Below are 22,939 nucleotides of genomic sequence, written 5' to 3'. Positions count from 1 at the left end.
AGTGTCCCCTCGTATCTGCGTCACTTCCTCTCTATGAGCTTATTGACGTTGAACTTGACCGGACCAACGGAAGAGAGCGGACGTACACACGGCGTTGCTCTCGTTAACGTTATAGTTTGACGGTGACCAAGTATGTAAAGTGGCTTACCAAGCGGACATTATACCACCAAGAGAGAGTGAGTTTTAGTACCCAGCTAATTTGATGTTTAGTAAACGTCTGGGATTAGCATATTACAGCAGACTATAGTATTCCCCATCTATCGTTACCAGTTAGCCGAAGCTAGCTAGCTCGGCTCTAATACCTAAAGTAGCTTCGGCTCATGCTTCGATAGCTGCTCTGTACTGGACATATCAGTCGATATATAACACAGACCAGAGAACATTTAGATAAGGTCTGTGTCGCTGTAAAGGGACACAACTAGTCCTACGAAGTAGCCATAGCAGTAACCTGTGGTACAGAGGGGACCAGCGTGTCTGCAGCAGCTGTCGGCGTGCGCCGTGCAGCACCACGGAGCGGAGCGAGACACTCGGACCACCACAGCGGAGCATCTGGTCTGCAGGAGCAGACTAGTGGCGCCTATTGGACCGGGCAGCGTCTTCCCGCCCTCATCAACACGCAGCGGTCTACTACTCCTCATCACCTCCATCTCTCTCATCCTGCAGAGGGAATTGTTCCTCTGTCACAGTGGTAACCGCGGCAACGTTTGGCCAGAACACTTTATTATAACTATTTGGGCGCCCATCTAAATTTAGTAATAGTATTTAATCAGGCTTTGTGTAATGTGATAACAATATTTTGTATGTATCTTTTTCCCCTTTTTTGCTTATATAAAAGCATTATGTTTCAAACAGTTTCCTCGCTCTTTCTAGTTTAGGTGACTCCATTTTAAGTTATTCACTCAGTTGTGTATTTGGTACAATTAGTTTAAGAGTTAAGGCATCCTACCACACCCCCTAAGGTGATAATTATATACAGTCCTCTAAGCTCCCGCACAATTTGGTCACTTCGAGCCGGAGTTAAACCAGATAGGATGTCACAAAAGAGCGAGGTAGGTTCAAAGGGCCCCCCCCCCCCCTTCCCTGAAGGGAAGACACGTGCTCCTAGGGAGCGTAGATTACCCTCCCGACTAGATGACTGTGTCCTGGGTACACCCAGTAGCCCTAGTTCGGAGAGCAATCAGCATATGCTAAACACATCAGCTGACCGGACAGTAGGGGACTTTACAACCCAGACGGCAGGCACACCCCAGTTAGTAGAGGGTGCTGCTGCCACACCACAGTTAGATCAGACGGCAGGCACACCCCAGCTAGTAGAGGGTGCTGCTGCCACACCGCAGTTAGATCAGACTCTGAGAACAGAGTCAGACCCGACTGACACCCCCCAGCGGCCTGAAGAGAAGAATAGACACCAGGTGGCAGTCTTGTGTAGTAAAGACATAACTACCTTCTCGCCACTGGATACCGCCAACCAAGATGAGTATGATGAGCAAGATGAGTCTGAAGAAGAAGAGGAGAGTGACTCAGCTGAAAACGACTCGCAACCTGGAGAGGATATCAATCCCCCAGACAGAGTGGAGCTACGCGGCAGGCAGGACTTCAATCACTTCCAACCGGGAGAGTTCTTCCTAGACACTCGCAGAACTAGTAGGCCCCCCAGCAGAGCACAAAGCAGAGGGAGCGTTACAAGCCAAACAGAATTCATGTTCCAATGCATGCAACAACAACGCGAAGATGCGCTCGCAAGAGAGGCTCAACGACGCCAAGATGCGCTCGACAGAGAGAGAAGAGCCGCGGAAGCACTGGAGCGGGAGCGCGATAGAGCGGCAGCCCAGGCCTTGGAGTACACCCGGCTCGCTACCGCCCAACTGCAATCGGCCTCTGCCTCCAGGCAATCATCAAGAGCATCCACTAGGAATAACTCACCCCAGCGCCGCCAGCCTGAAAGGGAGGAGCACCCGGCTACGTATCCCCGACCCCGAAGAAGGGACAAGGCCGACTCCGAAGACCTGGAAAGGCGACTGGCTCGTCTGCAGGAGGAATATACGGCACCAGGAGAGGTGCCACCCCGCTCTCAATGTGAGCGGCTACCCGCCACACACAGAGCAACCTCCAGATCCCATCAACATTGGCCCGTAACTGCACCGGCCCCTAGGTACGACCCGCTCCCACAGCGCCCACCAGGGAGCGCCATCCCATTCTTCAAAGACAATTCTAGAAGTCAGTACCATGACATGAGGATGTGTCTGGAGTTCCTCCTGGGCGCCGCCAACCACAGCGAGCAACAGAAGTTCCTCGAGCTGTCTATGCACTGTACGCTGCCTGCGGCCAAGCTCATATGCACTGCCAACGCATACTCCCCCACCCCCTATACTTCGTCTCTCCAGGCCCTGGACGAGCGCTGGGGACGCCCGTGGGACCACATAGTGGAGGAGATCCACGAGCTGGGAGAAATGGCAGACATAAAGGACGACCACGCCCTGGACGCATACTCCTTGAAGGTACAGGCTCTGGTGAGCCTCCTGACGTTCCAAGGAGCCGCCGGCCGCACTGAGCTCTATGCAGGCTCCAACGTAGAACGCTTCGTCAGGAAGCTTCCAAAGGAAAGGGAAGAGAGGTTCCGACGGGAACACGAGCGTCTCCACCCCCAACAGCCACTGTCTACCCTGATGGAGCTCTCAGAGTTCCTGAAGTCGGAGATGAGGCACATCCGCCTCCCCAAGCGGGAAGAGCCGAGAGGCAATGGACGCAGTGGACGAGACAAGTCAGACCGAACAGGGCGGCCCGTTAGGGTGCTGACCACCGTACATGAAACCACATCAAAGGAGCACCAAGGGCCCCCGAAAGGCCAACGAGGCTTCTCCTCCCAGAAGAAAGGAGAGAAGAAGACTCCGCCGCCATGCCAGTGCTGCACAGAGGTCCACTGGCTAGACAACTGTCCCGTGTTCAAGGAGAAGACTACAGAGGAAAAGAAACAGTGGATAATAGAGAATAAGCGGTGCTGGAAGTGCGCCCGTGAGCACCGAGCAAAGGACTGCACCCTCAAGGGACCCTGCAGACAGAGCGGGTGCGGGAAGATCCACCTCACGGCCCTCCACGACCTCAACAATAGAGACGACAAGGCTAAGCCTTATGTGGCGGAAGTCCGTGATGAGCCCTCTAGAGAGCTACGCAACTACTACGTGGGCCCCGTGAGAGGCAGCACTCCCCGCGTGCTGTTGAAGATTGTGCCGGTGGTCCTGCGGAACCGCGACAAGACTCTGGAGACCTACGCGGTTATTGACGATGGCTCGGAGCGCACGCTGCTGATGCGTGAGGCTGCCATCGCCCTTGGACTCGTGGGCGACGCAGAGGAGCTGGATCTCCTCACCATCCAACCAGGGCGCACCACTATTCGAGGAGAAAGTGTGGCCCTCACCCTCACACCGGCCGGACGGCCGAAGGAAGTCTTCAAAGTGAGCCGCGTATTCACAGCTGCCGGGTTGTGCCTCTCCAGTTACGGCTACCCGATGGAGTCCCTCATGAAGAGGTACCCACATCTCCGTAATCTGGGGATCAACGCTGCAATGGAGGTGAAGCCCACCCTCCTGCTCGGCTCCGATAATGTGAACCTCACTTTACCCAAGCACATCATCCCGGGTCCACCCGGATGTCCCGTCGCCCTGGAGACTCCGCTAGGCTGGACCCTGCAGGGCCCCATCAGTCTAAGAAATCTGAACGCCCGTCAGACCCACTGCCTCTTCATTGGAGCGGGGCATGAAGACGAGGCATTGCTGGAGAATGTTCAGAGGTTATGGCAGCTGGACATTGCTCCATACAAAAACGAGAAGATACACACTCGCTCCAAAGAAGATAAGGCGGCGATGGATCTTCTCCAAGCCAAGACCAAGCGTGTCTGCGTGCGCGGTGTCCTCAGATACGCCACACCGCTCTTGAGAAGAGAGCCCATGCCGACCTTCAAGGTTCCCCCAGGAGTAGCGAAGCCGTGTCTGCTTAGCACTGAAAGAAGACTCAGCAGAGACCCCGAGACGGCTGCCGCCTACGCCACAGAAATGAGCAAGCTCATAGAGTCTGGACTAGTCAGGAGGCTGAAGCCTGAGGAGGCGGAAAGGAGTACCGAGTCATGGTACCTTCCACACCATAACGTTAAACACAACGGAAAGAACAGAGTGGTCTTTAATTGCAGCTTTCAAGTGCGCCAGCAGAACCTCAACCGCTATCTCCTGCCCGGTCCGACTCTGACCCCTCCTCTCCTCGGAGTCATGGTGCGCTTCCGACGACAGAAGACCGCCATCAGTGGCGACATCAAACGCATGTTCCATCAGGTGTGTTTGCTCGACGAAGATAAGCCACTCATGAGGTTCTTGTGGAGAGAAAACCCAGACGACCCGGAACCGTCCATCTATCAGTGGGAGGTGCTGCCCTTCGGGACGACCTGCAGCCCGTGTTGCGCCACCTACGCCCTGCAGCTTCATGTCGACGACGGCGCCGCACCCCCCGGAGTCTCCGATGCTGTCCACCACAGTTTCTATGTGGACAACTGCCTCCACAGCGTGGAGACCGCGGAAGAGGCCTACAAGCTGGTGCATGACATACGCACCTTCCTGGCCACCGCTGGCTTTGAGGTCCGCCAGTGGGCCACCAACAACCCTGAGGTCGTCCGAGACCTCCCAGACGAAGCGAAGGCTGACAGCAGCGAGACCTGGCTCTCCCAGTCAAGTGAGGACGCCCATGAAATTACTCTGGGTCTCCTCTGGCGTTTCAAGTCTGACACCCTGTGTTACCGGCAAAAGAAAATCGAGACTCGCCATTACGTAACCAGGAGGTCGATCTACAGTACTCTGGCGAGTCAATATGACCCGTTGGGTTACATCAACCCCTACACGACTCGTGCCAAGGCTCTGGTCAGCGAGCTGTGGACTGAGGCGAAGGGATGGGATGACCCCCTACCAGAGACACTCGGGGCGAAGTGGAAGAAGTGGGAAGAAGAGCTCCCCACCCTCCAACAGATCGAGTTTCCCAGGAGCTACTTTCCCTCGAGCGTCAGTCTGACCGGCAGCCAGCTCTCCCTTCATGTATTCTGTGACGCGTCTGAGAAGGCATATGGTGCAGTAGCGTACCTGCGCGCGGTGGAGCCCGACGACACAGTCCACGTCTCCTTCATTCTTGCACGCTCAAGAGTTGCACCCAAGAAGCAGCAATCCATTCCCCGGCTGGAGCTCTGCGCAGCTCTAAGTGGAGCCCAGTTGGGAAAGATGCTGAAGGAAGAGCTGCACCTCCCCCTTCACGCGGTGTCGATGTGGTCTGACTCCACAACAGTCATCCAGTGGATCCAGTCGACTTCGTGCAGATATAAAGTATTCGTAGGAACAAGGGTGACAGAGATCCAAGAGCTTGTGGGGATCAGCTGCTGGCGATACGTTTCGACAGATGTTAACCCGGCGGACGTGATCACCAGAGGTGCGACCCTCGAGGAATTGGCACGTCCCAACCTCTACCACCGTGGACCCGACTACCTACGCAAGCCAGAAGAAGACTGGCCTTCTCCTCCGAACTTGGAGAACGCAGAGGTGGAGGTGGAACTTAAGAAGTCCATCTTCTGCGGCCTCACTGGACTCCAAGACCCTTCAAATACTGACGGTCCCAAGGTTGAGGATTGCCAGACCCTAGAAGAGCTCCAAGTACGTACCTTCCACCACCGGAACCCCGGTCCCGGAGACCCGACCCCTCTCAGCGCCGACGACTACGCCGCAGCTGAGATCATGTTGCTGCAGAGGGTGCAGCGGGAGGTCTTCCAGATCGAGATGGCGTGCTTGGGACGGAAGATGGAGCTACCAAGAGACAGCAAGCTGAGGCTACTGGCCCCCGAACTGGACGAGAAAGACCTCATACGTGTCGGAGGCCGCCTACGACGGGCTCAGGGCCTCACCGAGGACAGCAAACACCCCATCCTACTCCCCTCGAAGCATCCGGTGACTAACTTGGTGATTCGTCACTATGACACCAAATTGTATCACCCTGGAGCGGAGCGGCTCTTCGCGGAGCTCAGGAGAAGGTTCTGGATACTTCGCGGCCGGGAGGCTGTGCGGCGTTACCAACGGTCATGCACAGACTGCCAGAAGCTCAGAGCCCAACCCATCATGCCACGAATGGCTGACCTCCCATCCTGCCGCCTCCGTCTCCAAGAAGCGCCCTTCCACAACACGGGCATGGACTGCTTCGGGCCCTTCACCATCAAGGCGGAGATCGGGAGAGCAACTGCTAAGAGATGGGGAATCATCTTCAAGTGCCTCACCACGAGAGCCGTCCATCTCGAGGTGCTGGCTGAAATGACAACAGACAGCTTCCTCCAGTCATTCCGTCGATTTACTGGAAGGAGAGGGCGACCCCATACCTTATGGTCTGATCACGGGACGAATTTCAAGGGAGGAGAAGCTGAACTCATCAAGAGTTACCACCAGATGAGTGAGGAGTTGAGGGACGAGCTGGCCTCCCAACAGGTCACCTTCTCCTACAACCCTCCAAATGCACCCCACTTCGGTGGAACGTGGGAGAGAGAGGTCAAGTCAGTAAAGGCTGCTCTAGCAGCCGCGCTCAGAGGACAGGTTCCGAAGGCAGAGGTCTTCAACACCGTGCTGGTGGAGATTGAAGCCATTCTGAATTCCAAGCCACTGGGGTACGTCAGTAGCGACGCGGCCGATCTCGACCCCATAACACCCAACAGCCTTTTGATGGGGCGGCGAGACGCGGCCCTTCCCTTTGCGGTCTACGCCTCCACCGAGATCATCGGCAGAAGACAATGGAGGTATAGTCAGGCTTTAGCCGACCAATTCTGGAAGAGGTTCACCACCGAATATCTCCCATCGCTGCAAGGCCGCCGCAAGTGGATCACTGAAAGAGGCAACCTAGAACCAGGAACCCCAGTCATGATCGTGGATCAGGCGCTTCCCCGAGCCCGCTGGCTCACCGGAGGGGTGAAGAGTGTGGTAAAAGGGCAAGACGGAAGAGTCCGCTCTGCTATCGTGGAGGTCGGAGGAAGAACATACCACAGACCAGTGGCTCGACTGATCCGACTACCCCCGTACTCTGACTCTGACCAGCCTGAGTGACTACTAGACATTCAGCAGACCTCAGTACTGATTAGCGCCGCAAATCAGGGGGCGGCTGTGCTGAAGGGTCTGCAATTAGGTAAAATTAGACCTAAAATAATCCCCCTTTAAGTTAATATGTGGGAGTTAAGTTATTATTTACCACATAATGTTACACTGCTGCCTATTGATTGCATCTCAGGTTATATGACGGTGCTGCCATCTAGTGGGCCAGAGGTGGTTTAGTGTCCCCTCGTATCTGCGTCACTTCCTCTCTATGAGCTTATTGACGTTGAACTTGACCGGACCAACGGAAGAGAGCGGACGTACACACGGCGTTGCTCTCGTTAACGTTATAGTTTGACGGTGACCAAGTATGTAAAGTGGCTTACCAAGCGGACATTATACCACCAAGAGAGAGTGAGTTTTAGTACCCAGCTAATTTGATGTTTAGTAAACGTCTGGGATTAGCATATTACAGCAGACTATAGTATTCCCCATCTATCGTTACCAGTTAGCCGAAGCTAGCTAGCTCGGCTCTAATACCTAAAGTAGCTTCGGCTCATGCTTCGATAGCTGCTCTGTACTGGACATATCAGTCGATATATAACACAGACCAGAGAACATTTAGATAAGGTCTGTGTCGCTGTAAAGGGACACAACTAGTCCTACGAAGTAGCCATAGCAGTAACCTGTGGTACAGAGGGGACCAGCGTGTCTGCAGCAGCTGTCGGCGTGCGCCGTGCAGCACCACGGAGCGGAGCGAGACACTCGGACCACCACAGCGGAGCATCTGGTCTGCAGGAGCAGACTAGTGGCGCCTATTGGACCGGGCAGCGTCTTCCCGCCCTCATCAACACGCAGCGGTCTACTACTCCTCATCACCTCCATCTCTCTCATCCTGCAGAGGGAATTGTTCCTCTGTCACAGTGGTAACCGCGGCAACGTTTGGCCAGAACACTTTATTATAACTATTTGGGCGCCCATCTAAATTTAGTAATAGTATTTAATCAGGCTTTGTGTAATGTGATAACAATATTTTGTATGTATCTTTTTCCCCTTTTTTGCTTATATAAAAGCATTATGTTTCAAACAGTTTCCTCGCTCTTTCTAGTTTAGGTGACTCCATTTTAAGTTATTCACTCAGTTGTGTATTTGGTACAATTAGTTTAAGAGTTAAGGCATCCTACCACACCCCCTAAGGTGATAATTATATACAGTCCTCTAAGCTCCCGCACACCCCCCCCCCCTCCCTACCCTGTGACGCCCTGATCCATCAACGTGACAGGAAGCCCGAAGGACAGGAGGCTCAACCCCCTGACCAATCAGAAAAAGGGGAGGGAGGTTTTACCAGTTCACCCCCTCATGACCCCTCACCCCTGATACGATGCAATGACAAAGCAGAGCCATGACACCAGTCATAGCGTGCTACATGAAGCGTTAACAGCTTCACATAGACTCATGTGTGAACCTGCCAATTTTTACACCTTTTCCTAAAGGAAGAAAAAACACAGACCAAGAGAGGGCCCCTTTAAGGGCCCTGGTACAAGAGCTTACACATGTAACTTCTGTAGGCCAACACCTAACCAGTGATGGGCAGTAGCTAGCTACAAGTAGCGACGCTACATAGCTTAACTACATTTTTCAGTAGCGTGATGGTAGCGTCGCTACTTTTGAATCAAGTAGCGATCTCTGTAGCGCAGCTAGTTTTCGAATCAAGTAGTGATGTAGCGTCAGCAAAACGCTACACGCTACATATCCGGAGAAACAGACAAAAAAAAAATTTTCTTCTGTCCTGAGAGTGTTGTGTTCTTCTGTCCTGCAGCTGGATGCTATTGGAGAAAACCCACTATGATTGGTTGGTTGGTTTAGATATGAGTATGACGACTCACGATTAGGCCAAAACATTACGGGTAGGCCAATCAGAGACAGGATAGGGCGGGACATGCCACTCCAGCTCGGCAAACCAGGAAGTAAAAAAAATCTAAACACAGACCATGAATGAATGAATGAACCGCGCGAAATAGCAGAAGGATTCGATGTTTCCAGGGCTGATGGCATTGATGAAGATGATGTCACCATATGTGTTTATTGTGTCAGCCAAAAACGAAGCTTCTCTCAACATCCCACACGCCCAGCACTAACTTGAGAACACATATATTCAGGTAAGCTGATGAAAAGCTTTACATAAACATTGTCAACTGTTCCCAAACAGCACACAAGTCAGTGCACTTTTTGTCAACATATTTAACTAACATGTTTCACTGTAGGCAGACAATGAACAATATTATGGGGGTGGAGAAAAGAAAAAACAAACTACCATAAATAGTACATACACTAAGAGGGAAAATATCACCTAGAGCAGTGGTTCTCAACCTGTGGGTCAGGACCCCCAGGGGGGGTCCCCACATGAAAGTACTGGCCACAGGCCTTGCTAAGTCCACATGACAGCGACCAAACAATTTTCAGAAAAAAATTGCCTCTCTAAGCAGGAGCACAACCCCAGCAGAAGCTGAGGGGTTACACCGTATCCCCACAAACATAGTGAAACAATATATTGTAAACAAAATCATGTTTGAGGGGAGGGGGGGGGGGGGGGGGGGGCAGGGGAAAACCGGGGGGAAAAAACCACCCCTCACCACCTTACCCCTGATACGACTCGTTTGAACAGGTACAGTCCTGTTTATATGTGAAACTCGCCACCTGTTTATTGTCATCACAAGCTGAGAGAGGGACTCACCCCTCGATCACACAATTCACACACAACACATGTCGCATCCCCAAATGTAGTGAAGCAACATACGTTTTGGAAAAAACATCGTTATTACAAAACATTCAGAAGGGAAGGAAGGAAGACGGGGGAAGTGTCCAATGAACACAGGCTGAGAGGACCGCAACACTGGTCTCCACGTTGACGAAGGTCCTCGCTGGCGGGGCAAAAGACGCTAAGGCCGGAGCGAGGCTCCGCGAGACGCCCCCCTCCAACAGCCGATCATGGTGCAGGGCCGACTACATCCTCTGTCAAAGATGACATCGTAGTCAGAGTGTTATGGCCTGCTATTCTCACGGCTAATGTTCAATGGTGTATAATAAGCTAACAGCTAACTCCAGGCTAACTGGTAGCATCAGGCTAACGTTCCCAGCCGAGCGAGCGTACAGAGCTAGCATCATAGCTAACAGCTAACTGGCTAACAGGTAGCTCAACCCAGCTAGGACACAAGCTAAGCAGCTATCACCGAAACTGTACAACGAGAGAACACAATATAGGCCAACACTTCAGACAGCCGCCGTCTGTCCCTCTCCTCATCCGAAGAGAGAAGAGGAAAAGAAGTCAACACAGTCTTCAGAACGGTGATTAACAGACACAGCGGTGCCGGCACAATTCCCTCATGGGCTGCAGCCGACTTGAGCGTGGAGGAATTCTTATAACGAAACACCAAACCCACTTCCCTCGCGCTGGGTAACTTTCATCTTGAAAGGTGGGGCCTCGCACGGTGACAGAGAGTATCCGTTTGTCCAGAGATCCGGGGGTTTGAACCGCAGATTCGTATACGGTCCCAGGCAATAGAGCTCCCAATGAGGACCTCATGTAGCGTGGGCGTCAAACCAGAACCCTCTCCACGCCGCTAAGAGGCAGCAAAAAAAGGGTACCAGCCTTTAGCCGGCTTTCATAAGTCGTGTAGCCATTCCCCCCATAGCAACACAACTGGCGCTCGCATATTAAAACCATTGTAGTACTTTTCTGGGCTAATTGTTCTGATCTAATCAGAACCTAATCTTCTGCGTTGTGTTCAAAACCTTAAAAGCCTAGAGTACTTCAAAACAGCAAACCAGGAAATGGTTTGTATGCGGCGGATGCTCAGAGAGACGACGGTTTTGAAGAAAACAGTTCCGGGCAGATTGATTTTTGAAGAATCCGAGTTTAATCAAAGGATTCCAACAATTTACAAATCAACGATTTGAAGAATAAATGCAATGAACCTACGAGATGCAGCCGCTATGCCGGAGGTTCGTAGAATTCAGTCTAAATATTCAATATCTAATGAGCTCGACTCCTGTCTCGCTTCTCCGTTGTTATCTCTCGTCTGCTCCGGGGCGTCGCCGCTGACTTCCGGTCCAGTGGGTGGGGGGAGATATGTAGAGTGGGTGTTGCTTTCTCTTCGTTGTCCGTGTGGGTTCTGAAGCTCTCTCCCAGAACCACGTATCTTAAAGAATATGCCTCCTCCTCCCAACTTTACGTCATGGGGGCGGGTCGTTCTGAGCGTTAGAGAGCTTCCTATTGGATGGCCAGTGGTCGTGCCCGTTTATAGTATACCTCCACGTCTAATTCGCTGAAAATAGATGCCTGTCTTTTTGAATAGCCCTGGGCCGGAAACGCCTTTTAAGGGTGTTCCTAGCAGTTTCTATTTGGGGGTTTTAACAGCTGCATAACTGTTTCTTAAAGGGGGAGCAATGTAATCAGATACATCTTGGCCGGTTCCTGTTGCTGAGTACTATCTCCTGTGTTTTAGGGCTCGGTGTCAACACTTCATTGTCTCGACCAGTCCTACAACCACAATGATTCTTTTGATCTATTGTAACTAGGGGAGTTTGAGACAAAATGTCTGGCGTGTCTTTGTTTATGATCAACACGCCACCATTATCTCTAAATCTCGGCTTCAAGAAGTCTTTTGATCTTGGGGGTTTGAGCCAGAAGTATAGTGTGTTCTTTGTTGTATGGTCAACACACCACTATTGTATCTGAGTTTGGCCTGAGGAAGTAAACTAGTGATATGTTGTCCCGCCTATGTGCAAACTCATGTTCTATATCACCCCCCTTCCTCCTCAGCGAGGGGGAAGGCGGCAATCTGAATGAGTCAGGAATGTATGATGCAAATGCAGCTTACCACCTCTGCTAGGTTGCCATTCTGCTCCAGGGTACAGTTCATTTAAACAGTTTGCTTATTGGAAAACTACTACACCATCACCCACCCGGAGAGGCAGCTAGCCCTCACAACAGCCGAGCGCCTCTCAAGCAAAGCCCAACTGCAGAGCGGAGGTAATACCTGTCCAACTGCAGAGCTGGAGGAATGCAGGTGGGGATTAGGCCAGCGACGTGAGCCCCTAATACGAAAATGCCGGTGGAGGTCAGAATGATCATCATCTTCTAGACACCCCGGTGGCAAAGACATTATCGCTGTATTTCCTCGAAAATAGTGAGAGAGAAAATAAAGATATAATGTCAAGGCAGCTCCTTCATCGTAGCTCCTCTTCAACATTTCACTAGTCTCAAAGTGGTGTATACAGACACTTGCTGTGGTGAAAACAAGGAAGGAGCTGTTAGTATGGCCACACCCCTGCTTATGTAGAGGAGTGGATGGGGGTGTGGCCAGGCAGATGAGGTGTGTAAAGGTGCATGTGAAAATGTATTCAGTGCTAATACTGATATGGAAGAGTATTACAGTATGACGCAGAGCGGAGCTATATGATATATAACAAAAATACTTCCAGCCTGACGACATCAATCAGATAATCAACACAAATGGACTTCATATATTTAACCTAAATACAAACAGCCTGAGACATAAACTGGCTGAAATCAGACAATTATGTATTAACGGTAAGGCAAACATATTATTTTTGTTTTTCAGAAACAAAACTTGACAATTCTGTGACAGACCCAGAAATTGAAATAGAAAACTACTCAGTAGTCAGAAATGACAGGAACATGTATGGAGGTGGTGTCTGCATGTACATACACAAAGACACCAAATTCATTATCCGTTCTGACCTGAATCACGAGACTCTTGAAACTGTATGGGTTGGAATTAGGGATGCTCGATATTGGCTTTTTTACCGATACCGATATACCGATATTGTCCAACTCTTAATTTCCAATACCGATATCAACCGATATCAACCAATACCGATATATGCAGGGTTTCCCCCCCCAAAAAACTTAATAATTTCAGGTAATTAACATTACATATCTCTTGTCGTGTAATTAACACAACATTATGCATACTTTGACAATAAATAAAATAATAATTTGTTCTTACTTGCTTGCCTGGGTTAAATAAATGCAAAAAAAATTAAAAAAATAACATTTTTATGCCGATATCGGCCAATAATATCGGTAGGCCGATAATATCGGACATCCATAGTTGGAATTATTTTTGAACGGGCTAAATCAGTATTAGTCTGCACAATCTACAGACCGCCAGAACAGAGTGGCTTTTATGATACACTGGATGGGTGTATAGCTGGAGTTGAGGATGTAGAAACAATTATTATTGGAGACTGGAACATGGATATGCAACGAATAGATGCACCCGTCCTCAAGTCATTCAGTAGGTTTTGTGATCTGCATGGCTTCAGCCAGCTAATCACCCAACCCACCCGGGTATGTGAATCAACACAGACTACCATTGATCTCATTCTGACCTCTGACAAGTCCAAGATCTCCAGTAAAGGGGTTATAGCATGCGGGTTAAGCGATCATTATATGATATTCTGTACCCGCAAAAATCTAAAACAAAAGGCCGGCTGTCACAAAACAGTCACATCTAGAGACCTCAAAACCTACTCTAGCGAGGCCTTTAACCTAGAACTGGAGACCCTGGACTGGTCAGAAGAGCTCAGTGGTACACTAGTTGAATAAACATGGCTTAGTTTCAAAACCAAATTCTCAACAGTACTGAACCTGAACGACATGGCCCCCCTAAGAACCACCAGGGTAAAAAATTGCGCTGAGCCGTGGATGCACTCAGAAATATTGACCGCTATGAAAACCAGTGACAAAAAATGCTCTGAGTTTCGTAAAAGTCAGTCAAAGCTTATCAAAAGCTTGAGCAGTGAACTCCAAGCCCACGTGACTGAACTCAAACTGCAAAGAAACAGACTAAGAAATGAAGTAAACTCCATGATCAAAACTGCTAAAAAGAATTTCATCAATGACAAAAATGAGGAAAATAAAAATAAACCCTGTGAACTTTGGAAATTACTCAATAATCAACTAGGCTGCAGTCAAAAACTTAAAACCAGATTTTCAAACATAAAGACAGACAACACGCTCATCACAGACAAGCTGGATGTGGCCAATTACTTAAACATTTTCTTCACAAACATAGCCACAACACTGGTAAATAAACTACCCTCCCACTCAGGGCATTTTGGGGTAGAACACATCATAGCCTACTACAATAACCTAGGGGTCCCCAAAGACGATTTCAAACTAGAAATGGTAACAACAGCTAAGGTACTCAAAAAACTGAGCGCCCTCCAACCTAACAAGGCCACTGGCCATGACAATATCCACTCCAAGTTCCTCAGAGACTCAGCAGCCGCCATCACCCAGGTCATCACACACATAATAAGCCTCTCCATAAAACAGGGACATGTACCCAAAGACTTAAAAATTGCGAGAGTAACCCCCCTGCACAAAAAGGGGAGCAAATTAGACCCAGGCAACTACCGCCCTGTTTCTATTCTTACCCCCATCTCGAAAGTCATGGAAAAAATAGTATACGAACAGGTAGAAAAGTACCTTGCGGAATTTTTTTTTATCTTCGAATTCCAATCTGGCTTCAGAACATCCCACTCCACTGACACATGCCTTCTCTATTTGAACGACCACATCAAACAAGAGGTGGACGCAGGCAAATACTGCGGCATGGTCATGCTAGACCTACAAAAGGCCTTCGACACTGTCAATCACTCCATTCTGATAGACAAGCTAAAAGCAATTGGTTTTGATAGTCTCAGTGAGCTGGATGCAATCCTACCTGGAGGGGAGAGAGCAGATGGTGGAGGTAAACGGTACTCTATGCCCCCCCCCCCCTCCCAGTGAGCTGTGGTGTTCCACAAGGAAGAATACTAGGACCGCTACTGTTCCTAATTTATGCAAATGTAGTCATCAGCTTGTGACTGCAACTTGTTCCTGTTCGCGGACGACTCAGCCCTGCTGGTCTCTGACAAGAACAAGTTACAGGTTGAAAAAACCCTCAGCTCGGAACTAGGCAAAATCTGCACCTGGCTCGCTGACAAGAAACTATCATTACACCTGGGTAAAACAGAGTCCATTCTCTTCGGTTCAAATAACAAACTCAATAAGGCCGATGGCTTCTCAATTACAGTGGGTGACAATGTTGTCACAAGGAAAGATGAAATTACATACCTAGGTTCCATCCTAGAGGTAAATCTTTCCTGTGACAAAATGGCATCCAATGTAATAAAAAAAAGTCAACAAACGAACTAGATTCTTGTACCGGATCTCCTCTCTGGTAAACAAGAATACCCTGAAGACTCTGGCAGGAGCACTCATTCAAGGGTACTACAACTATGCTTGCACCTCATGGTACCAAAGCACCTCAAATTACAAACATCACAAAACAAAGCGGTTAGACTACTGCTTGACCTTACTCCTAGAACCCACCTCACCCCTGACCACTTTGACAACCTAGGGTGGCTTAGAGTAGACAACAGAGTACAGCAACTTGCAATGGGCCTGGTCTACAAGATACACTACACGACTAAGGTACCGATGTACATGTCAAAATACTTCCCAAAGGTCAGTGAATACCACGACCACAACACCAGAGGGAGCTCCACAAATCATGTTAAACCCAGATTCGGTTCAAACAAGGGACTAAACACGTTTCACAATTATGCCACATCAATGTGGAACGCCCTACCCACAGCTGTAAAGGAATGTGAATCACTACCCACTTTTAAAACCACTCTCAAGGAGCACCTATGGGCAGGGGTGCAGTCGTAATATCAGAACTGCCTGGACGCCACGCGCACGTGCACGCGTCGCGCATACATGTTCCCTCGCGTGTGCACAGACCAGCTCAAGCAAACCCCCCACAGGGCTGTTATGCTATGCAAAGACTAGGTGATAAGTGCCGGGTACTTGGCGCACGGTGTGAGAGTAGAGTGAAAGTTGTGAACGCATTTTTGTGTGCGCGCGCGTGCACATCCGTGCGCGCACTTCTGCTCCGCGAACTGCTAGGACGGCGTGGTACCGAGTGGTACCACCACTGCATCACTGCCTACGGGAGACTGCAATTCGAAACTGGCCCCTGTAAATGTCCTAACCCAACCCCCTCCAATGTCCTAACCCAATAATACACAAGACCCTCTCCAAGTAAGGTTTCGTCGATAATCCAATGTACTGTTACTACAGCCCACCTACCCACCCCCCCCCCCTCACCCCAACCACCCAACCACCTCCAATGTACAGCCCCCCCCCCCACCCCACCCACCAAACCCCCTCCCCCCCACCCCATCTCCTCCAATGTACAGTTTCTTCGTCAAATGTATATACTCACTTTTTTAGACTCTTTGTATCACAAACAGTACTGTATTTGTAAATCTGGTATGTCATAAATGTATAGATGTAGCAGTACTGTCTATCTGTATGTCATGTATGTCATATATGTTATGATGAATTGAAAATGGGGGACCCTGATGTAAACAAGATGAAAGTCTTTCTCTGGTCTGCAACCCCTTAACAATTGTGTTTTGAGCTGTACTGTATTGTACCCATTCTGCAATCTGTTAATACAATTTTCAATCAATCAATCAATCAATCAATCAATCCATCAATCAATCAATCAATCAATCAATCAATCACCTTGACGGAAATAGATTTTGGCAAAACTATAGCAACTAGCCCAGTTTGTCTTTAAAACAAAGATATATATTTTTTATATTTATATCCTATAGACCTTTTCTAACTTGACAATATAAATGTTCTAAATGAGCCCCTGCTTATTTCCTGTTATAATGTTTGCTAATATGATACAGTAGTTGACATTAAATAAACAGGCCAAGCTGTTCCGGTAACAGTGGAATAGCAAAGGAATTGTCCTGAAAAGGTCTATAAAGGTAGGCTTATCTGAGTATTAAGTAAATCAAATACCAGATATATTTTTAATCGGCTGGAAACGTGTTGACATTCAGTTCAGAAGATTTGGTGCACAGTGTTTCTGTTTAATGTTGATATCCAGAGTTTCCAGGTGGAAAGATAGGCTCTGAGTCAAGGTTATTTAAGTCAAGGTTATTTGATAACAACATTCCTTCCCAAAAGTCTAGTCTGGTTTCAGTGGAATTTCCCGGTCATCAGAGTGAGGAGGAGGATAAAACACCATGTCCCTGGAGCTGACAGCCTAATTGAACTAGCCACTGATCAAGGGTTTTCCTCCACCCAGGACAATGGCATGTGTTGTTATTCCCTTCCCCAGCCTCTTGCTGTCTTCCCTGTGTCTTATCTCTTTTTATTGTAGGTAAGTGTGGCAGGTATACATATTTTAGCTCCCCAGTGTATTTCCCCACCCCTTGTCTCTGGCTGTCAACATCCACATTGGCCATTGGTGGCTTCTCTATTGGCCTTTGCAGCAGTATCCTGTACACCCATTGCTATCAGTCACCAAGAAGAGCTTTGTTTGCATGCTGAATGTGTAATCACACAGAGTATATTTTTTTGAATAACCTTTTTCCCCTTTCTTTTTCCGTTTTTCTCCCATCCCAATGTTAGTCGTTATGCCAATTCCCAATCCCCTTCCTGGTCGCTGCGCACTCTACCCCCTACCGTCGGTCTGAGAGGGCGGAGACTATCACATGCTTCCTCCGACACATGTGTAGCCAGCCCACCGCTTCTTTTTTTCACCTGGCAGCGCAGACTCTCACTGGGAGTGTAACGTGTGGAAGGTCACACTACCTCTCCCAGATCCTTCCCTTGCTGTGCAGACACCCCGACCGAACTGTAGGAGTCGCTGTTTACAACGACCAGGACCCACGCACGCCGGCTTCCCACCCGCTAACACTGCCAATTGTGTTAGTATGGACGGTCGGCCAAGCCGGAGGCACCACAGCCAGATTCGATCCCACTGGCTCTGTGGTGGTAGACAGACGCTTAGTCCGCTGCGCTACCCGGCCGCACCTCACAGAGTATATTTGATTGCAGGTCTAGCCCTGTGATTGCTAGTGACCAGAGTGTAAAACCTGTGTGGTTCAGTTGTGGCATGGTCAAGGCTAGTCGCCGTCTGGTCAGCTCCGCGACGATTGTGCGTACTTTTTGTTATTGTGTTTATTTTTAGTACTTTTTTAATAGAACCTACGCTGGCATGAACAAAATATGATCGCCAGTCACTGATAGACTTAAACTCCGGCCTGAAAGACGGGTTTAACAACACTTTTTGCCAAAACTGGCCACCGGAGATTCGACGACACGACAAACACAGAGACAATGGCGGTGCGTTCAAATGGAAACATAGAGGACGCAGAAGCGGAATTAAGAAAAGACTGAAAAGTTCTCCTTACCGGCCGGCGATTCCCTCAATTCTGCTGGCAAACGTCCGTTCGCTGGAGAATAAGATGGACGATCTCCGTGCGAGGGTCTGCTTCGATCGAGTCGTGAGAGATTGCAGCATTATGTGTTTCACAGAGACATGGCTGAAGGCAACAACTCCAGATCACATCATCTCTCCGTCGGATTCCTTCTCCGTCTTCTGAGGGGACCGTACAGAGGAATCCGGTAAGAGCATTGACGGGGGACTCTGTCTTCTGACCAACAATAACTGGGTCAACCCGAAGGAAGTAAAGATACTTTCCCGTTCATGCTCGCCAGACCTGGAACATCTGTCCATACAATGTCGCCCGTTTTACCTCCCCCGAGAATTCACCGCCATTATCATGACGGCAGTGTACATCCCACAACAAGCAGATACCGCCAGGGCCCTGGCGGATCTACAGGGACATCTAAACAAGCAACAGATCAAGCACCCAGATGCAGCAATGATCATAGCCGGTGACTTCAACCAGGCGAATCTGAAGAAGGTGATGCCAAACTTCTTTCAGCACATCGCTTGCACCACCAAGGGAGGAAATATGCTTGATCATTGTTACACCCTGTTTAGAACCGGTTACAAGGCAATACCATCCCCTCCATTAGCTGGTTCAACAAGCACATCAGATCACGACACCATCTTGCTTATCCCCGCCTATCGGCAGAGATCATGTGACGCTGTCGTGTCACATGAGGTAAAGAAGTGGTCCGACCAATCAGAGGCCACGCTACAGGACGCACTCAATGACGTCGACTGGGGGATGTTTCAGGCGAGCTCCAGTGACATCAGTGAGTTTACTGATGTTGTTGTCAGTTTCATAACAACACTAGCCGATAGCATCGTACCCACGAAAATAGTTCGGATCTTCCCGAACCAGAAACCATGGGTTGACAATACTATCTGAGTGGCCCTGAATGCTCGCACCACTGCTTATAACCTAGGCAGAGCATCAGGAAATATGGATGAGTATAAGGCTACAGTCTATACTCTGCGCAAGGCCATAAAGCTTGCTAAGAGGACATACGCTGGCAAGATGGAGGCACAAATGGCCCAGAACGACACAAGAGGTTTATGACAAGGACTACGGACGATAACTGACTACAAAGTCAGTGCCCCCTCAATCGGGAGTGCCGACGCCTCTCTCGCGGACAAACTCAACTCCTTCTACGCGCGGTTCAGTGCAAACAGTGGCAACTCTAGCTCACCGGCTAACGACGTCACCGGCCGTCGTGGAGGGGGGGGGGGCATCCGCGGGGGGGGGCACTCTCTCATTGACGGAACACAGTGTGAGAAGAGCATTTATGCGGGTGAACACCCGGAAAGCAGCTCTGGCCCAGATGGGATGACACGAAGGATACTTAAGTCCTGTGCTAACCAGCTAGCCCCAGTGTTCACCACCAAATTCAATCTATCTCTGGCTAAATCCGTGGTCCCTGCCTAATACAAGGTGTCCACTATAATGCCGGTACCAAAAAAATCCTCCCCAGCAGGTCTTAATTACTACAGACCGGTGGCACTCACCTCTGTGGTCATGAAATGTTTTGAGGGGCTGGTTAAGGATTACATTTGTGCCTCCCTCCCCAGTGATATGGACCCTTTGCAATTTGCATACAAGTCAAACAGGTCCACTGACGATGTGGTCTCTCAGGTACTACACAACACCCTCTCTCACCTAGACAGCCAGAAGGGGGGCTATGTGGGACTGTTGTTCATTGACTATAGCTCAACGTTCAACACCATAGTCCCCACCAGACTGGTGGACAAGCTGATCGAGCTGGGTCTGAGCTCCGCTCTGAGTGCCTGGATACTGGACTTTCTGAGTGAAAGGCCTCAGGCGGTCAGGGTGGGGGGTCAGACCTCCATCACCCTGAGTATCGGGTCCCCCCAGGGCTGTGTTCTGAGCCCCCTGCTGTATTCACTCTACACACATGACTGTGTGGCCAGATTCAGCTCCAACTCCATAGTGAAGTTTGTGGACGACACAGTGGTGGTGGGGCTGATCTCTGACAACGACGAGAAGGCCTACCAGGAGGAGGTTGATGTACTGTCAGGACAACAGCCTGTTCCTGAACATTGGTAAAACTAAGGAACTTGTAACTGAGGGGTTACAAAACCCTGACTGTATTAAAGATTGTGATAGATTAAACCACTACTACATATTATTATTATTATTATTACTTGCCAGACAGTACAGTTAATTATGGCAGACACTCAGAATAGACGGCACGGTGACAAGGAGATATCATTTACAGTATTTATTATTATGCAGAAGATACAACTGTCAATTACTGGGTCGCTCTTTTATGGCGAATGATATTAGAAAGTCAGCGAGTAGCAAAGTCAGTGGGAATGAATAATTCCTAGGCTAGGTATACTAGACCAGACGCCGCCTGGCGTGGGATGGCAATATAGGGGGGCAAACGAGGGTACAGCTGGATACTGGTGATATCCTCCCAGAGTTGTAAGCTCCAGAGGAAGGAAGAATGTACGGATACTCAGGCTGTTCACCGAGAAACTGACCAAGCGACTCCAAAGCCTGGCGGAGGACGAGGGAGGACATCAAGCCCACACGCACGAACCCATCTCGGACCAAGAGGAACAGTACAGCCCCGACCTCAGCCCCGAGACGCTGCGTTACGAACCCCCGACCCAACCCAGGGGTGAGTTTAATCAACAGTCAGCACCGAGGAGCAGTACCTGGGGGCCTGGCCTCTGGTTCCCACCCAGCACGAACCCACGACCCCACGTACGGGGAGACTCGCCAAGGAGGCCTCTCCCCCTACGCGCATCAGTGTCACAGCCATCCATGGCATCTTACATTGGGACACCCACATTCCCAGACTTTACGCGTGAAGACAGAGCGCAGTATACTGAACTACGCATGTGTTTAGAGACCATTATGTCCGGAGTACAGGACGAGTCCTACAAATATGCCATCCTCCTCAAGCACCTTAAAGTACCCAGAGCGCACAACATAGCGCTGGCATATTCTAACTCAAGGACCCCCTACTCTGATGCCCTGGTGGCCCTCGACGCGCGTTATGGACGTACATGGGACTATGTAATTCAAGAGATACGGGAGATTGAACGCCTCCCCCCAGCTAAAGACAATAGAGCCCTGGATGACCTATCCATAAAGGTACAATCTCTGGTAGGGATGCTCGGGTCACAAGGAGAGAAGGGGATGCACGAGCTATACGCCAACTCCAACGTGGAGCGGATACTGGAGAAGCTCCCCCCGGCCCGTCAAGAACGTTTTCGGCGGCAGAGAGACCACCGTGACCCCCACGGCCCAGAACAATCCCTCCTAGACCTTGCTGACTTCTTAGCCAGGGAGGTCAGCAGTCTACGAATAGACACATTCGCGTGGGGTGGCTCTAACCCTAAAGATGGACTGAGAAGGTTTAGAGACAACGGCAGGCCCGTCACCGTGATGCACCAGGCCGAGGTGGTGTCACGGCAGACGAGTCACAACCCCCACGCCAAGGAGAAATGGAGGGCTGCCTGTCAGTACTGCGACAGTGAACACTGGCTGTCGCAGTGCGACACCTTCAAAGAACTGACTACAGCCGAAATAGGGCAGTGGCTTAAGGATAACCGCCGCTGCTTCCGCTGCGCGTGCGGCCACATGGCAGCTGAGTGCCGCCTCAAGAAAAGGTGCGGCAAGTGTGACGGCGCCCACCTAGAAGTCCTGCATGAGAGCAATAAACGCCCACCAGGAAACCAAAGTAGGCCCATCACGGTGATGTACCAGGCCGAGTCGGTGTCACCACAGGCCAGCCCCAACCCCCCCCACCAAAGAGGAATGGAAGATCACCTGTTTTTACTGCCACGGCGGACACTGGCTGTCACAGTGCGACGGCCACAAGACACTGACCCCCGCTGAAATGGATCAGCGGCTTAAGGCTAACACGCATGACTCCGCTTACTGCGAGTCACTGCGCAAGGTCCACAAGACAAGAGTAGCTCTACAAGGCAACTCACCAACAGTGAAGGCACAGTTCGAGCTGCGTGAGATTACCTCGGATACCACAAGATATTGTTATGTGGTGTCAGCCCTGGGAAGTTCGACAGCCAGCAGAGTGGTGAGCCTCCTCAAGAACCCTCCGGCTCGAGATAAATATCACACGATCAAGTCTCATCTATTAAAGACATTCGAACTTTCCGATACCAAGCGGGCCAGCCGGTTGTTTTCTTTGCAAGGGCTCGGTGATAGCAAGCCATCGGAGCTCATGGATAGGATGCTGGATTTATTGGGAGAGCACAAGCCTGATTTCCTTTTCATGCAACTTTTCCTGCGTCAGCTGCCTTCTCCGGTTCGGGCCGCTCTGGCCAACACCACTATAGGCGATTGCCGCGCTCTGGCCGAGGAGGCTGATACGTTTTTTTTGGCTGGTCAACAGCACTGTGCAGCGGCAGTTTTCCCAACCCAAGCCTTTGTTTCACCGCCGGGAGACTGGAACTTTACCGCCGCAGCGACAGCCCCTCGCCAGCTGCGTGACGCGGACGCGGGGCTGTGTTTTT

The sequence above is a fragment of the Notolepis coatsorum genome (assembly GCF_963971535.1).
Source record: "Notolepis coatsorum genome assembly, chromosome: 17".
In the NCBI taxonomy this organism is placed as follows: domain Eukaryota; kingdom Metazoa; phylum Chordata; class Actinopteri; order Aulopiformes; family Paralepididae; genus Notolepis; species Notolepis coatsorum.
Note: the sequence above shows the minus strand (reverse complement) of the source record.